We start from the raw sequence: 14,438 nt of genomic DNA on the forward strand, positions 1-14,438 counted from the left end.
CCCCGTGCTATTGCCTTTCAGTGCAATCCAAGGTGCAGGACTCCTTGGAAAGGAGGCTGGGCTCGGTTGTCTCCCCACTGCAGAGGTCTAGAGCAGAGCACTGAGACGTCTGTCAGACGGAAGGGAAGCGCTGTTGTGCCCATGGTGAAGATGTTGCTTGGCCGCACTGTGGAAGCAACGCCCAGAGAGAAACAGGCACCGTGGGCCTCCAGGCAGGGGCTGCGGGATCACAGCCAGAATGCCCCTGCGTCTCCGCTGAGAAGCCACCTCCCAGTTGGAGGCTCCATGCCGCCCTCCAGAGGAGCAAAGACGTGTGGAGTGTGTCTGGCCTTTCCTTGGGAGTGTGGTGCCCTTCCCTCTTCCCCAGGCACAGGAGCAACTGCCCCTGAGCAAAGACCTCTCCAAGGGCTTTTCCCTCAGGCTGAAGCAGATTTCGCAGGAAGCGGGCCTAGAGAGCTTCCTTCGTGGATGCAGAGGCAGCAGAGCGGCCTGCGTGTGCAAAGCTGCATTTGGCAGAGAGGAGCTCGCTTTGGCACTGGGAGGCTGTGAGACCTGCTCCAAGCACCGGGATTGCTGGGTTGGGGCCTGCATCTCGCTGCCACTTGCTGAGCTTCCAAAGATTTCCTAGCTCACAGCCTCGCTAGCCATGAAGGAGCAGGCTGAGGGAGTGTGTCAGACATGACTCAGCACTTTCCTGGGCTTGCCTGTGGTTTCGCCTTTCCACTCCAACTGGGCCCCGGGACTCCTTGCAGAGGAGGAGGAGCCCGGTTGTCTCCAAACTTCCTAGGGCTAGAGTAGAGCAGGGAGAACTCTGTCAGCTGGAAGGGAAGAGCAGAAGGGTAGATGGGGCAGAGGTTGCCTGGCCGCTCTGGTGAAGCAACGCCCAGGGAGAAACAGGCACCATGGGCCTCCAGGCAGGGGATGCGAGATCCCAGCCAGCGTGCTTCTGCGTCTCAGCCGAGAAGCTTCCTGAGAGTTTGAGGTTGCCTGCAGCTCTCCAGACGAGCAAAGACATGTGGGGTGTGTTTGGCCTTTCCCTGGGAGGGTGGTGCCCTTGCGGCAGCCCCAGGCCCAGGAGCAACGGCCCCAGAGGAAAGTCCGTTCCCACTGAGATTCGCTGAGGCTGAGAAGCAGATTTCGCAGGAAGCGGGTGGAGAGAGCCTCCTTCGCCAATGCAGAGGCAGCCTAGCGGCCTGCGTCTGCAAAGCTGGATTTGGCAGAGAGGCGTTCGCTTTGCCCCTGGGAGACGCTGAGATTGGCTCCAAGCACCGAGATTTCCGGGTGCGCGGCCTGCATCTCTCTTGCACTCTCCGAGCTTGAGAAGGCTTTCCTAGCTCCCAGCGTTGCTTCCCTGAAAGGAGCAGGCTGAGGAAGTGTGTCCGACATGACTCAGCCCCTTCCTAGGCTTCCCCGTGCTATTGCCTTTCAGTGCAATTCAAGGCGCAGGAGTCCTTGGAGAGGAGGCTGGGCTCCGTTGTCTGCCCACTTCAGAGGTCTAGAGCAGAGCACTGAGACGTCTGTCAGACGGAAGGGAAGCGCTGTTGTGCCCATGGTGAAGATGTTGCTTGGCCGCACTGTGGAAGCAATGCCCAGAGAGAAACAGGCACCGTGGGCCTCCAGGCAGGGGCTGCGGGATCACAGCCAGAATGGCCCTGCGTCTCCGCTGAGAAGCGACCTCCCAGTTGGAGGCTCCATGCCGCCCTCCAGAGGAGCAAAGACGTGTGGAGTGTGTCTGGCCTTTCCTTGGGAGTGTGGTGCCCTTCCCTCTTCCCCAGGCACAGGAGCAACTGCCCCTGAGCAAAGACCTCTCCAAGGGCTTTTCCCTCAGGCCGAAGCAGATTTCGCAGGAAGCGGGCCTACAGAGCTTCCTTCGTGGATGCAGAGGCAGCAGAGCGGCCTGCGTGTGCAAAGCTGCATTTGGCAGAGAGGAGCTCGCTTTGGCACTGGGAGGCTGTGAGACCTGCTCCAAGCACCGGGATTGCTGGGTTGGGGCCTGCATCTCGCTGCCACTTGCTGAGCTTCCAAAGACTTTCCTAGCTCACAGCCTCGCTAGCCATGAAGGAGCAGGCTGAGGGAGTGTGTCAGACATGACTCAGCACTTTCCTGGGCTTGCCTGTGGTTTCGCCTTTCCACTCCAACTGGGCCCCGGGACTCCTTGCAGAGGAGGAGGAGCCCGGTTGTCTCCAAACTTCCTAGGGCTAGAGTAGAGCAGGGAGAACTCTGTCAGATGGAAGGGAAGAGCAGAAGGGTAGATGGGGCCGAGGTTGCCTGTCCGCTCTGGTGAAGCAACGCCCAGGGAGAAACAGGCACCATGGGCCTCCAGGCAGGGGATGCGAGATCCCAGCCAGCGTGCTTCTGCGTCTCAGCCGAGAAGCTTCCTGAGAGTTTGAGGTTGCCTGCAGCTCTCCAGACGAGCAAAGACATGTGGGGTGTGTTTGGCCTTTCCCTGGGAGGGTGGTGCCCTTGCGGCAGCCCCAGGCCCAGGAGCATCGGCCCCAGAGGAAAGACCGTTCCCACTGAGATTCGCTGAGGCTGAGAAGCAGATTTCGCAGGAAGCGGGAGGAGAGAGCTTCCTTCGCCAATGCAGAGGCAGCCTAGCGGCCTGCGTCTGCAAAGCTGGATTTGGCAGAGAGGCGTTCGCTTTGCCCCTGGGAGACGCTGAGATTGGCTCCAAGCACCGAGATTTCCGGGTGCGCGGCCTGCATCTCTCTTGCACTCTCCGAGCTTGAGAAGGCTTTCCTAGCTCCCAGCGTTGCTTCCCTGAAAGGAGCAGGCTGAGGAAGTGTGTCCGACATGACTCAGCCCCTTCCTAGGCTTCCCCGTGCTATTGCCTTTCCGTGCAATCCAAGGCGAAGGACTCCTTGGAAAGGAGGCTGGGCTCGGTTGTCTCCCCACTTCAGAGGTCTAGAGCAGAGCACTGAGACGTCTGTCAGACGGAAGGGAAGCGCTGTTGTGCCCATGGTGAAGATGTTGCTTGGCCGCACTGTGGAAGCAACGCCCAGAGAGAAACAGGCACCGTGGGCCTCCAGGCAGGGGCTGCGGGATCACAGCCAGAATGCCCCTGCGTCTCCGCTGAGAAGCGACCTCCCAGTTGGAGGCTCCATGCCGCCCTCCAGAGGAGCAAAGACGTGTGGAGTGTGTCTGGCCTTTCCTTGGGAGTGTGGTGCCCTTCCCTCTTCCCCAGGCACAGGAGCAACTGCCCCTGAGCAAAGACCTCTCCAAGGGCTTTTCCCTCAGGCTGAAGCAGATTTCGCAGGAAGCGGGCCTAGAGAGCTTCCTTCGTGGATGCAGAGGCAGCAGAGCGGCCTGCGTGTGCAAAGCTGCATTTGGCAGAGAGGAGCTCGCTTTGGCACTGGGAGGCTGTGAGACCTGCTCCAAGCACCGGGATTGCTGGGTTGGGGCCTGCATCTCGCTGCCACTTGCTGAGCTTCCAAAGACTTTCCTAGCTCACAGCCTCGCTAGCCATGAAGGAGCAGGCTGAGGGAGTGTGTCAGACATGACTCAGCACTTTCCTGGGCTTGCCTGTGGTTTCGCCTTTCCACTCCAACTGGGCCCCGGGACTCCTTGCAGAGGAGGAGGAGCCCGGTTGTCTCCAAACTTCCTAGGGCTAGAGTAGAGCAGGGAGAACTCTGTCAGCTGCAAGGGAAGAGCAGAAGGGTAGATGGGGCCGAGGTTGCCTGTCCGCTCTGGTGAAGCAACGCCCAGGGAGAAACAGGCACCATGGGCCTCCAGGCAGGGGATGCGAGATCCCAGCCAGCGTGCTTCTGCGTCTCAGCCGAGAAGCTTCCTGAGAGTTTGAGGTTGCCTGCAGCTCTCCAGACGAGCAAAGACATGTGGGGTGTGTTTGGCCTTTCCCTGGGAGGGTGGTGCCCTTGCGGCAGCCCCAGGCCCAGGAGCAACGGCCCCAGAGGAAAGACCGTTCCCACTGAGATTCGCTGAGGCTGAGAAGCAGATTTCGCAGGAAGCGGGAGGAGAGAGCTTCCTTCGCCAATGCAGAGGCAGCCTAGCGGCCTGCGTCTGCAAAGCTGGATTTGGCAGAGAGGCGTTCGCTTTGCCCCTGGGAGACGCTGAGATTGGCTCCAAGCACCGAGATTTCCGGGTGCGCGGCCTGCATCTCTCTTGCACTCTCCGAGCTTGAGAAGGCTTTCCTAGCTCCCAGCGTTGCTTCCCTGAAAGGAGCAGGCTGAGGAAGTGTGTCCGACATGACTCAGCCCCTTCCTAGGCTTCCCCGTGCTATTGCCTTTCAGTGCAATCCAAGGCGCAGGACTCCTTGGAAAGGAGGCTGGGCTCGGTTGTCTCCCCACTTCAGAGGTCTAGAGCAGAGCACTGAGACGTCTGTCAGACGGAAGGGAAGCGCTGTTGTGCCCATGGTGAAGATGTTGCTTGGCCGCACTGTGGAAGCAACGCCCAGAGAGAAACAGGCACCGTGGGCCTCCAGGCAGGGGCTGCGGGATCACAGCCAGAATGCCCCTGCGTCTCCGCTGAGAAGCGACCTCCCAGTTGGAGGCTCCATGCCGCCCTCCAGAGGAGCAAAGACGTGTGGAGTGTGTCTGGCCTTTCCTTGGGAGTGTGGTGCCCTTCCCTCTTCCCCAGGCACAGGAGCAACTGCCCCTGAGCAAAGACCTCTCCAAGGGCTTTTCCCTCAGGCTGAAGCAGATTTCGCAGGAAGCGGGCCTAGAGAGCTTCCTTCGTGGATGCAGAGGCAGCAGAGCGGCCTGCGTGTGCAAAGCTGCATTTGGCAGAGAGGAGCTCGCTTTGGCACTGGGAGGCTGTGAGACCTGCTCCAAGCACCGGGATTGCTGGGTTGGGGCCTGCATCTCGCTGCCACTTGCTGAGCTTCCAAAGACTTTCCTAGCTCACAGCCTCGCTAGCCATGAAGGAGCAGGCTGAGGGAGTGTGTCAGACATGACTCAGCACTTTCCTGGGCTTGCCTGTGGTTTCGCCTTTCCACTCCAACTGGGCCCCGGGACTCCTTGCAGAGGAGGAGGAGCCCGGTTGTCTCCAAACTTCCTAGGGCTAGAGTAGAGCAGGGAGAACTCTGTCAGCTGGAAGGGAAGAGCAGAAGGGTAGATGGGGCAGAGGTTGCCTGGCCGCTCTGGTGAAGCAACGCCCAGGGAGAAACAGGCACCATGGGCCTCCAGGCAGGGGATGCGAGATCCCAGCCAGCGTGCTTCTGCGTCTCAGCCGAGAAGCTTCCTGAGAGTTTGAGGTTGCCTGCAGCTCTCCAGACGAGCAAAGACATGTGGGGTGTGTTTGGCCTTTCCCTGGGAGGGTGGTGCCCTTGCGGCAGCCCCAGGCCCAGGAGCAACGGCCCCAGAGGAAAGTCCGTTCCCACTGAGATTCGCTGAGGCTGAGAAGCAGATTTCGCAGGAAGCGGGAAGAGAGAGCCTCCTTCGCCAATGCAGAGGCAGCCTAGCGGCCTGCGTCTGCAAAGCTGGATTTGGCAGAGAGGCGTTCGCTTTGCCCCTGGGAGACGCTGAGATTGGCTCCAAGCACCGAGATTTCCGGGTGCGCGGCCTGCATCTCTCTTGCACTCTCCGAGCTTGAGAAGGCTTTCCTAGCTCCCAGCGTTGCTTCCCTGAAAGGAGCAGGCTGAGGAAGTGTGTCCGACATGACTCAGCCCCTTCCTAGGCTTCCCCGTGCTATTGCCTTTCAGTGCAATCCAAGGCGCAGGACTCCTTGGAAAGGAGGCTGGGCTCGGTTGTCTCCCCACTTCAGAGGTCTAGAGCAGAGCACTGAGACGTCTGTCAGACGGAAGGGAAGCGCTGTTGTGCCCATGGTGAAGATGTTGCTTGGCCGCACTGTGGAAGCAACGCCCAGAGAGAAACAGGCACCGTGGGCCTCCAGGCAGGGGCTGCGGGATCACAGCCAGAATGCCCCTGCGTCTCCGCTGAGAAGCGACCTCCCAGTTGGAGGCTCCATGCCGCCCTCCAGAGGAGCAAAGACGTGTGGAGTGTGTCTGGCCTTTCCTTGGGAGTGTGGTGCCCTTCCCTCTTCCCCAGGCACAGGAGCAACTGCCCCTGAGCAAAGACCTCTCCAAGGGCTTTTCCCTCAGGCTGAAGCAGATTTCGCAGGAAGCGGGCCTAGAGAGCTTCCTTCGTGGATGCAGAGGCAGCAGAGCGGCCTGCGTGTGCAAAGCTGCATTTGGCAGAGAGGAGCTCGCTTTGGCACTGGGAGGCTGTGAGACCTGCTCCAAGCACCGGGATTGCTGGGTTGGGGCCTGCATCTCGCTGCCACTTGCTGAGCTTCCAAAGACTTTCCTAGCTCACAGCCTCGCTAGCCATGAAGGAGCAGGCTGAGGGAGTGTGTCAGACATGACTCAGCACTTTCCTGGGCTTGCCTGTGGTTTCGCCTTTCCACTCCAACTGGGCCCCGGGACTCCTTGCAGAGGAGGAGGAGCCCGGTTGTCTCCAAACTTCCTAGGGCTAGAGTAGAGCAGGGAGAACTCTGTCAGCTGGAAGGGAAGAGCAGAAGGGTAGATGGGGCAGAGGTTGCCTGGCCGCTCTGGTGAAGCAACGCCCAGGGAGAAACAGGCACCATGGGCCTCCAGGCAGGGGATGCGAGATCCCAGCCAGCGTGCTTCTGCGTCTCAGCCGAGAAGCTTCCTGAGAGTTTGAGGTTGCCTGCAGCTCTCCAGACGAGCAAAGACATGTGGGGTGTGTTTGGCCTTTCCCTGGGAGGGTGGTGCCCTTGCGGCAGCCCCAGGCCCAGGAGCAACGGCCCCAGAGGAAAGTCCGTTCCCACTGAGATTCGCTGAGGCTGAGAAGCAGATTTCGCAGGAAGCGGGAAGAGAGAGCCTCCTTCGCCAATGCAGAGGCAGCCTAGCGGCCTGCGTCTGCAAAGCTGGATTTGGCAGAGAGGCGTTCGCTTTGCCCCTGGGAGACGCTGAGATTGGCTCCAAGCACCGAGATTTCCGGGTGCGCGGCCTGCATCTCTCTTGCACTCTCCGAGCTTGAGAAGGCTTTCCTAGCTCCCAGCGTTGCTTCCCTGAAAGGAGCAGGCTGAGGAAGTGTGTCCGACATGACTCAGCCCCTTCCTAGGCTTCCCCGTGCTATTGCCTTTCAGTGCAATCCAAGGCGCAGGACTCCTTGGAAAGGAGGCTGGGCTCGGTTGTCTCCCCACTTCAGAGGTCTAGAGCAGAGCACTGAGACGTCTGTCAGACGGAAGGGAAGCGCTGTTGTGCCCATGGTGAAGATGTTGCTTGGCCGCACTGTGGAAGCAACGCCCAGAGAGAAACAGGCACCGTGGGCCTCCAGGCAGGGGCTGCGGGATCACAGCCAGAATGCCCCTGCGTCTCCGCTGAGAAGCGACCTCCCAGTTGGAGGCTCCATGCCGCCCTCCAGAGGAGCAAAGACGTGTGGAGTGTGTCTGGCCTTTCCTTGGGAGTGTGGTGCCCTTCCCTCTTCCCCAGGCACAGGAGCAACTGCCCCTGAGCAAAGACCTCTCCAAGGGCTTTTCCCTCAGGCTGAAGCAGATCTCGCAGGAAGCGGGCCTAGAGAGCTTCCTTCGTGGATGCAGAGGCAGCAGAGCGGCCTGCGTGTGCAAAGCTGCATTTGGCAGAGAGGAGCTCGCTTTGGCACTGGGAAGCTGTGAGACCTGCTCCAAGCACCGGGATTGCTGGGTTGGGGCCTGCATCTCGCTGCCACTTGCTGAGCTTCCAAAGACTTTCCTAGCTCACAGCCTCGCTAACCATGAAGGAGCAGGCTGAGGGAGTGTGTCAGACATGACTCAGCACTTTCCTGGGCTTGCCTGTGGTTTCGCCTTTCCACTCCAACTGGGCCCCGGGACTCCTTGCAGAGGAGGAGGAGCCCGGTTGTCTCCAAACTTCCTAGGGCTAGAGTAGAGCAGGGAGAACTCTGTCAGCTGGAAGGGAAGAGCAGAAGGGTAGATGGGGCAGAGGTTGCCTGGCCGCTCTGGTGAAGCAACGCCCAGGGAGAAACAGGCACCATGGGCCTCCAGGCAGGGGATGCGAGATCCCAGCCAGCGTGCTTCTGGGTCTCAGCCGAGAAGCTTCCTGAGAGTTTGAGGTTGCCTGCAGCTCTCCAGAGGAGCAAAGACATGTGGGGTGTGTTTGGCCTTTCCCTGGGAGGGTGGTGCCCTTGCGGCAGCCCCAGGCCCAGGAGCAACGGCCCCAGAGGAAAGACCGTTCCCACTGAGATTCGCTGAGGCTGAGAAGCAGATTTCGCAGGAAGCGGGAGGAGAGAGCTTCCTTCGCCAATGCAGAGGCAGCCTAGCGGCCTGCGTCTGCAAAGCTGGATTTGGCAGAGAGGCGTTCGCTTTGCCCCTGGGAGACGCTGAGATTGGCTCCAAGCACCGAGATTTCCGGGTGCGCGGCCTGCATCTCTCTTGCACTCTCCGAGCTTGAGAAGGCTTTCCTAGCTCCCAGCGTTGCTTCCCTGAAAGGAGCAGGCTGAGGAAGTGTGTCCGACATGACTCAGCCCCTTCCTAGGCTTCCCCGTGCTATTGCCTTTCAGTGCAATCCAAGGCGCAGGAGTCCTTGGAGAGGAGGCTGGGCTCCGTTGTCTCCCCACTTCAGAGGTCTAGAGCAGAGCACTGAGACGTCTGTCAGACGGAAGGGAAGCGCTGTTGTGCCCATGGTGAAGATGTTGCTTGGCCGCACTGTGGAAGCAACGCCCAGAGAGAAACAGGCACCGTGGGCCTCCAGGCAGGGGCTGCGGGATCACAGCCAGAATGCCCCTGCGTCTCCGCTGAGAAGCGACCTCCCAGTTGGAGGCTCCATGCCGCCCTCCAGAGGAGCAAAGACGTGTGGAGTGTGTCTGGCCTTTCCTTGGGAGTGTGGTGCCCTTCCCTCTTCCCCAGGCACAGGAGCAACTGCCCCTGAGCAAAGACCTCTCCAAGGGCTTTTCCCTCAGGCTGAAGCAGATTTCGCAGGAAGCGGGCCTACAGAGCTTCCTTCGTGGATGCAGAGGCAGCAGAGCGGCCTGCGTGTGCAAAGCTGCCTTTGGCAGAGAGGAGCTCGCTTTGGCACTGGGAGGCTGTGAGACCTGCTCCAAGCACCGGGATTGCTGGGTTGGGGCCTGCATCTCGCTTCCATTTTCTGAGCTTCCAAAGACTTTCCTAGCTCACAGCCTCGCTAGCCATGAAGGAGCAGGCTGAGGGAGTGTGTCAGACATGACTCAGCACTTTCCTGGGCTTGCCTGTGGTTTCGCCTTTCCACTCCAACTGGGCCCTGGGACTCCTTGCAGAGGAGGAGGAGCCCGGTTGTCTCCAAACTTCCTAGGGCTAGAGTAGAGCAGGGAGAACTCTGTCAGCTGGAAGGGAAGAGCAGAAGGGTAGATGGGGCCGAGGTTGCCTGGCCGAAATGGTGAAGCAACGCCCAGGGAGAAACAGGCACCATGGGCCTCCAGGCAGGGGATGCGAGATCCCAGCCAGCGTGCTTCCTCGTCTCAGCCGAGAAGCTTCCTGAGAGTTTGAGGTTGCCTGCAGCTCTCCAGAGGAGCAAAGACATGTGGGGTGTGTTTGGCCTTTCCCTGGGAGGGTGGTGCCCTTGCGGCAGCCCCAGGCCCAGGAGCAATGGCCCCAGAGGAAAGACCGTTCCCACTGAGATTTGCTGAGGCTGAGAAGCAGATTTCGCAGGAAGCGGGAGGAGAGAGCCTCTTTCGCCAATGCAGAGGCAGCCTAGCGGCCTGCGTCTGCAAAGCTGGATTTGGCAGAGAGGCGTTCGCTTTGCCCCTGGGAGACGCTGAGATTGGCTCCAAGCACCGAGATTTCCGGGTGCGCGGCCTGCATCTCTCTTGCACTCTCCGAGCTTGAGAAGGCTTTCCTAGCTCCCAGCGTTGCTTCCCTGAAAGGAGCAGGCTGAGGAAGTGTGTCCGACATGACTCAGCCCCTTCCTAGGCTTCCCCGTGCTATTGCCTTTCAGTGCAATCCAAGGTGCAGGACTCCTTGGAGAGGAGGCTGGGCTCCGGTGTCTCCCCACTTCAGAGGTCTAGAGCAGAGCACTGAGACGTCTGTCAGACGGAAGGGAAGCGCTGTTGTGCCCATGGTGAAGATGTTGCTTGGCCGCAGTGTGGAAGCAACGCCCAGAGAGAAACAGGCACCGTGGGCCTCCAGGCAGGGGCTGCGGGATCACAGCCAGAATGCCCCTGCGTCTCCGCTGAGAAGCGACCTCCCAGTTGGAGGCTCCATGCCGCCCTCCAGAGGCGCAAAGACGTGTGGAGTGTGTCTGGCCTTTCCTTGGGAGTGTGGTGCCCTTCCCTCTTCCCCAGGCACAGGAGCAACTGCCCCTGAGCAAAGACCTCTCCAAGGGCTTTTCCCTCAGGCTGAAGCAGATTTCGCAGGAAGCGGGCCTAGAGAGCTTCCTTCGTGGATGCAGAGGCAGCAGAGCGGCCTGCGTGTGCAAAGCTGCATTTGGCAGAGAGGAGCTCGCTTTGGCACTGGGAGGCTGTGAGACCTGCTCCAAGCACCGGGATTGCTGGGTTGGGGCCTGCATCTCGCTGCCACTTGCTGAGCTTCCAAAGACTTTCCTAGCTCACAGCCTCGCTAGCCATGAAGGAGCAGGCTGAGGGAGTGTGTCAGACATGACTCAGCACTTTCCTGGGCTTGCCTGTGGTTTCGCCTTTCCACTCCAACTGGGCCCCGGGACTCCTTGCAGAGGAGGAGGAGCCCGGTTGTCTCCAAACTTCCTAGGGCTAGAGTAGAGCAGGGAGAACTCTGTCAGCTGGAAGGGAAGAGCAGAAGGGTAGATGGGGCAGAGGTTGCCTGGCCGCTCTGGTGAAGCAACGCCCAGGGAGAAACAGGCACCATGGGCCTCCAGGCAGGGGATGCGAGATCCCAGCCAGCGTGCTTCTGCGTCTCAGCCGAGAAGCTTCCTGAGAGTTTGAGGTTGCCTGCAGCTCTCCAGACGAGCAAAGACATGTGGGGTGTGTTTGGCCTTTCCCTGGGAGGGTGGTGCCCTTGCGGCAGCCCCAGGCCCAGGAGCAACGGCCCCAGAGGAAAGACCGTTCCCACTGAGATTCGCTGAGGCTGAGAAGCAGATTTCGCAGGAAGCGGGAGGAGAGAGCTTCCTTCGCCAATGCAGAGGCAGCCTAGCGGCCTGCGTCTGCAAAGCTGGATTTGGCAGAGAGGCGTTCGCTTTGCCCCTGGGAGACGCTGAGATTGGCTCCAAGCACCGAGATTTCCGGGTGCGTGGCCTGCATCTCTCTTGCACTCTCCGAGCTTGAGAAGGCTTTCCTAGCTCCCAGCGTTGCTTCCCTGAAAGGAGCAGGCTGAGGAAGTGTGTCCAACATGACTCAGCCCCTTCCTAGGCTTCCCCGTGCTATTGCCTTTCAGTGCAATCCAAGGCGCAGGACTCCTTGGAAAGGAGGCTGGGCTCGGTTGTCTCCCCACTTCAGAGGTCTAGAGCAGAGCACTGAGACGTCTGTCAGACGGAAGGGAAGCGCTGTTGTGCCCATGGTGAAGATGTTGCTTGGCCGCACTGTGGAAGCAACGCCCAGAGAGAAACAGGCACCGTGGGCCTCCAGGCAGGGGCTGCGGGATCACAGCCAGAATGCCCCTGCGTCTCCGCTGAGAAGCGACCTCCCAGTTGGAGGCTCCATGCCGCCCTCCAGAGGAGCAAAGACGTGTGGAGTGTGTCTGGCCTTTCCTTGGGAGTGTGGTGCCCTTCCCTCTTCCCCAGGCACAGGAGCAACTGCCCCTGAGCAAAGACTTCTCCAAGGGCTTTTCCCTCAGGCTGAAGCTGATTTCGCAGGAAGCGGGCCTAGAGAGCTTCCTTCGTGGATGTAGAGGCAGCAGAGCGGCCTGCGTGTGCAAAGCTGCATTTGGCAGAGAGGAGCTCGCTTTGGCACTGGGAGGCTGTGAGACCTGCTCCAAGCACCGGGATTGCTGGGTTGGGGCCTGCATCTCGCTGCCACTTGCTGAGCTTCCAAAGATTTCCTAGCTCACAGCCTCGCTAGCCATGAAGGAGCAGGCTGAGGGAGTGTGTCAGACATGACTCAGCACTTTCCTGGGCTTGCCTGTGGTTTCGCCTTTCCACTCCAACTGGGCCCCGGGACTCCTTGCAGAGGAGGAGGAGCCCGGTTGTCTCCAAACTTCCTAGGGCTAGAGTAGAGCAGGGAGAACTCTGTCAGCTGGAAGGGAAGAGCAGAAGGGTAGATGGGGCAGAGGTTGCCTGGCCGCTCTGGTGAAGCAACGCCCAGGGAGAAACAGGCACCATGGGCCTCCAGGCAGGGGATGCGAGATCCCAGCCAGCGTGCTTCTGCGTCTCAGCCGAGAAGCTTTTGAGAGTTTGAGGTTGCCTGCAGCTCTCCAGACGAGCAAAGACATGTGGGGTGTGTTTGGCCTTTCCCTGGGAGGGTGGTGCCCTTGCGGCAGCCCCAGGCCCAGGAGCAATGGCCCCAGAGGAAAGACCGTTCCCACTGAGATTCGCTGAGGCTGAGAAGCAGATTTTGCAGGAAGCGGGAGGAGAGAGCCTCCTTCGCCAATGCAGAGGCAGCCTAGCGGCCTGCGTCTGCAAAGCTGGATTTGGCAGAGAGGCGTTCGCTTTGCCCCTGGGAGACGCTGAGATTGGCTCCAAGCACCGAGATTTCCGGGTGCGCGGCCTGCATCTCTCTTGCACTCTCCGAGCTTGAGAAGGCTTTCCTAGCTCCCAGCGTTGCTTCCCTGAAAGGAGCAGGCTGAGGAAGTGTGTCCGACATGACTCAGCCCCTTCCTAGGCTTCCCCGTGCTATTGCCTTTCAGTGCAATCCAAGGCGCAGGACTCCTTGGAAAGGAGGCTGGGCTCGGTTGTCTCCCCACTTCAGAGGTCTAGAGCAGAGCACTGAGACGTCTGTCAGACGGAAGGGAAGCGCTGTTGTGCCCATGGTGAAGATGTTGCTTGGCCGCACTGTGGAAGCAACGCCCAGAGAGAAACAGGCACCGTGGGCCTCCAGGCAGGGGCTGCGGGATCACAGCCAGAATGCCCCTGCGTCTCCGCTGAGAAGCGACCTCCCAGTTGGAGGCTCCATGCCGCCCTCCAGAGGAGCAAAGACGTGTGGAGTGTGTCTGGCCTTTCCTTGGGAGTGTGGTGCCCTTCCCTCTTCCCCAGGCACAGGAGCAACTGCCCCTGAGCAAAGACCTCTCCAAGGGCTTTTCCCTCAGGCTGAAGCAGATTTCGCAGGAAGCGGGCCTAGAGAGCTTCCTTCGTGGATGCAGAGGCAGCAGAGCGGCCTGCGTGTGCAAAGCTGCATTTGGCAGAGAGGAGCTCGCTTTGGCACTGGGAGGCTGTGAGACCTGCTCCAAGCACCGGGATTGCTGGGTTGGGGCCTGCATCTCGCTGCCACTTGCTGAGCTTCCAAAGACTTTCCTAGCTCACAGCCTCGCTAGCCATGAAGGAGCAGGCTGAGGGAGTGTGTCAGACATGACTCAGCACTTTCCTGGGCTTGCCTGTGGTTTCGCCTTTCCAGTCCAACTGGGCCCCGGGACTCCTTGCAGAGGAGGAGGAGCCCGGTTGTCTCCAAACTTCCTAGGGCTAGAGTAGAGCAGGGAGAACTCTGTCAGCTGGAAGGGAAGAGCAGAAGGGTAGATGGGGCAGAGGTTGCCTGGCCGCTCTGGTGAAGCAACGCCCAGGGAGAAACAGGCACCATGGGCCTCCAGGCAGGGGATGCGAGATCCCAGCCAGCGTGCTTCTGCGTCTCAGCCGGGAAGCTTCCTGAGAGTTTGAGGTTGCCTGCAGCTCTCCAGAGGAGCAAAGACATGTGGGGTGTGTTTGGCCTTTCCCTGGGAGGGTGGTGCCCTTGCGGCAGCCCCAGGCCCAGGAGCAACGGCCCCAGAGGAAAGACCGTTCCCACTGAGATTCGCTGAGGCTGAGAAGCAGATTTCGCAGGAAGCGGGAGGAGAGAGCTTCCTTCGCCAATGCAGAGGCAGCCTAGCGGCCTGCGTCTGCAAAGCTGGATTTGGCAGAGAGGCGTTCGCTTTGCCCCTGGGAGACGCTGAGATTGGCTCCAAGCACCGAGATTTCCGGGTGCGCGGCCTGCATCTCTCTTGCACTCTCCGAGCTTGAGAAGGCTTTCCTAGCTCCCAGCGTTGCTTCCCTGAAAGGAGCAGGCTGAGGAAGTGTGTCCGACATGACTCAGCCCCTTCCTAGGCTTCCCCGTGCTATTGCCTTTCAGTGCAATCCAAGGCGCAGGACTCCTTGGAAAGGAGGCTGGGCTCGGTTGTCTCCCCACTTCAGAGGTCTAGAGCAGAGCACTGAGATGTCTGTCAGACGGAAGGGAAGCGCTGTTGTGCCCATGGTGAAGATGTTGCTTGGCCGCACTGTGGAAGCAACGCCCAGAGAGAAACAGGCACCGTGGGCCTCCAGGCAGGGGCTGCGGGATCACAGCCAGAATGCCCCTGCGTCTCCGCTGAGAAGCGACCTCCCAGTTGGAGGCTCCATGCCGCCCTCCAGAGGAGGAAAGACGTGTGGAGTGTGTCTGGCCTTTCCTTGGGAGTGTGGTGCC

This window comes from Moschus berezovskii, chromosome 18 (genome assembly GCF_049115385.1).
Source record: "Moschus berezovskii isolate FMDL1 chromosome 18, NW_MosBer_1.0, whole genome shotgun sequence".
NCBI classification, from domain to species: domain Eukaryota; kingdom Metazoa; phylum Chordata; class Mammalia; order Artiodactyla; family Moschidae; genus Moschus; species Moschus berezovskii.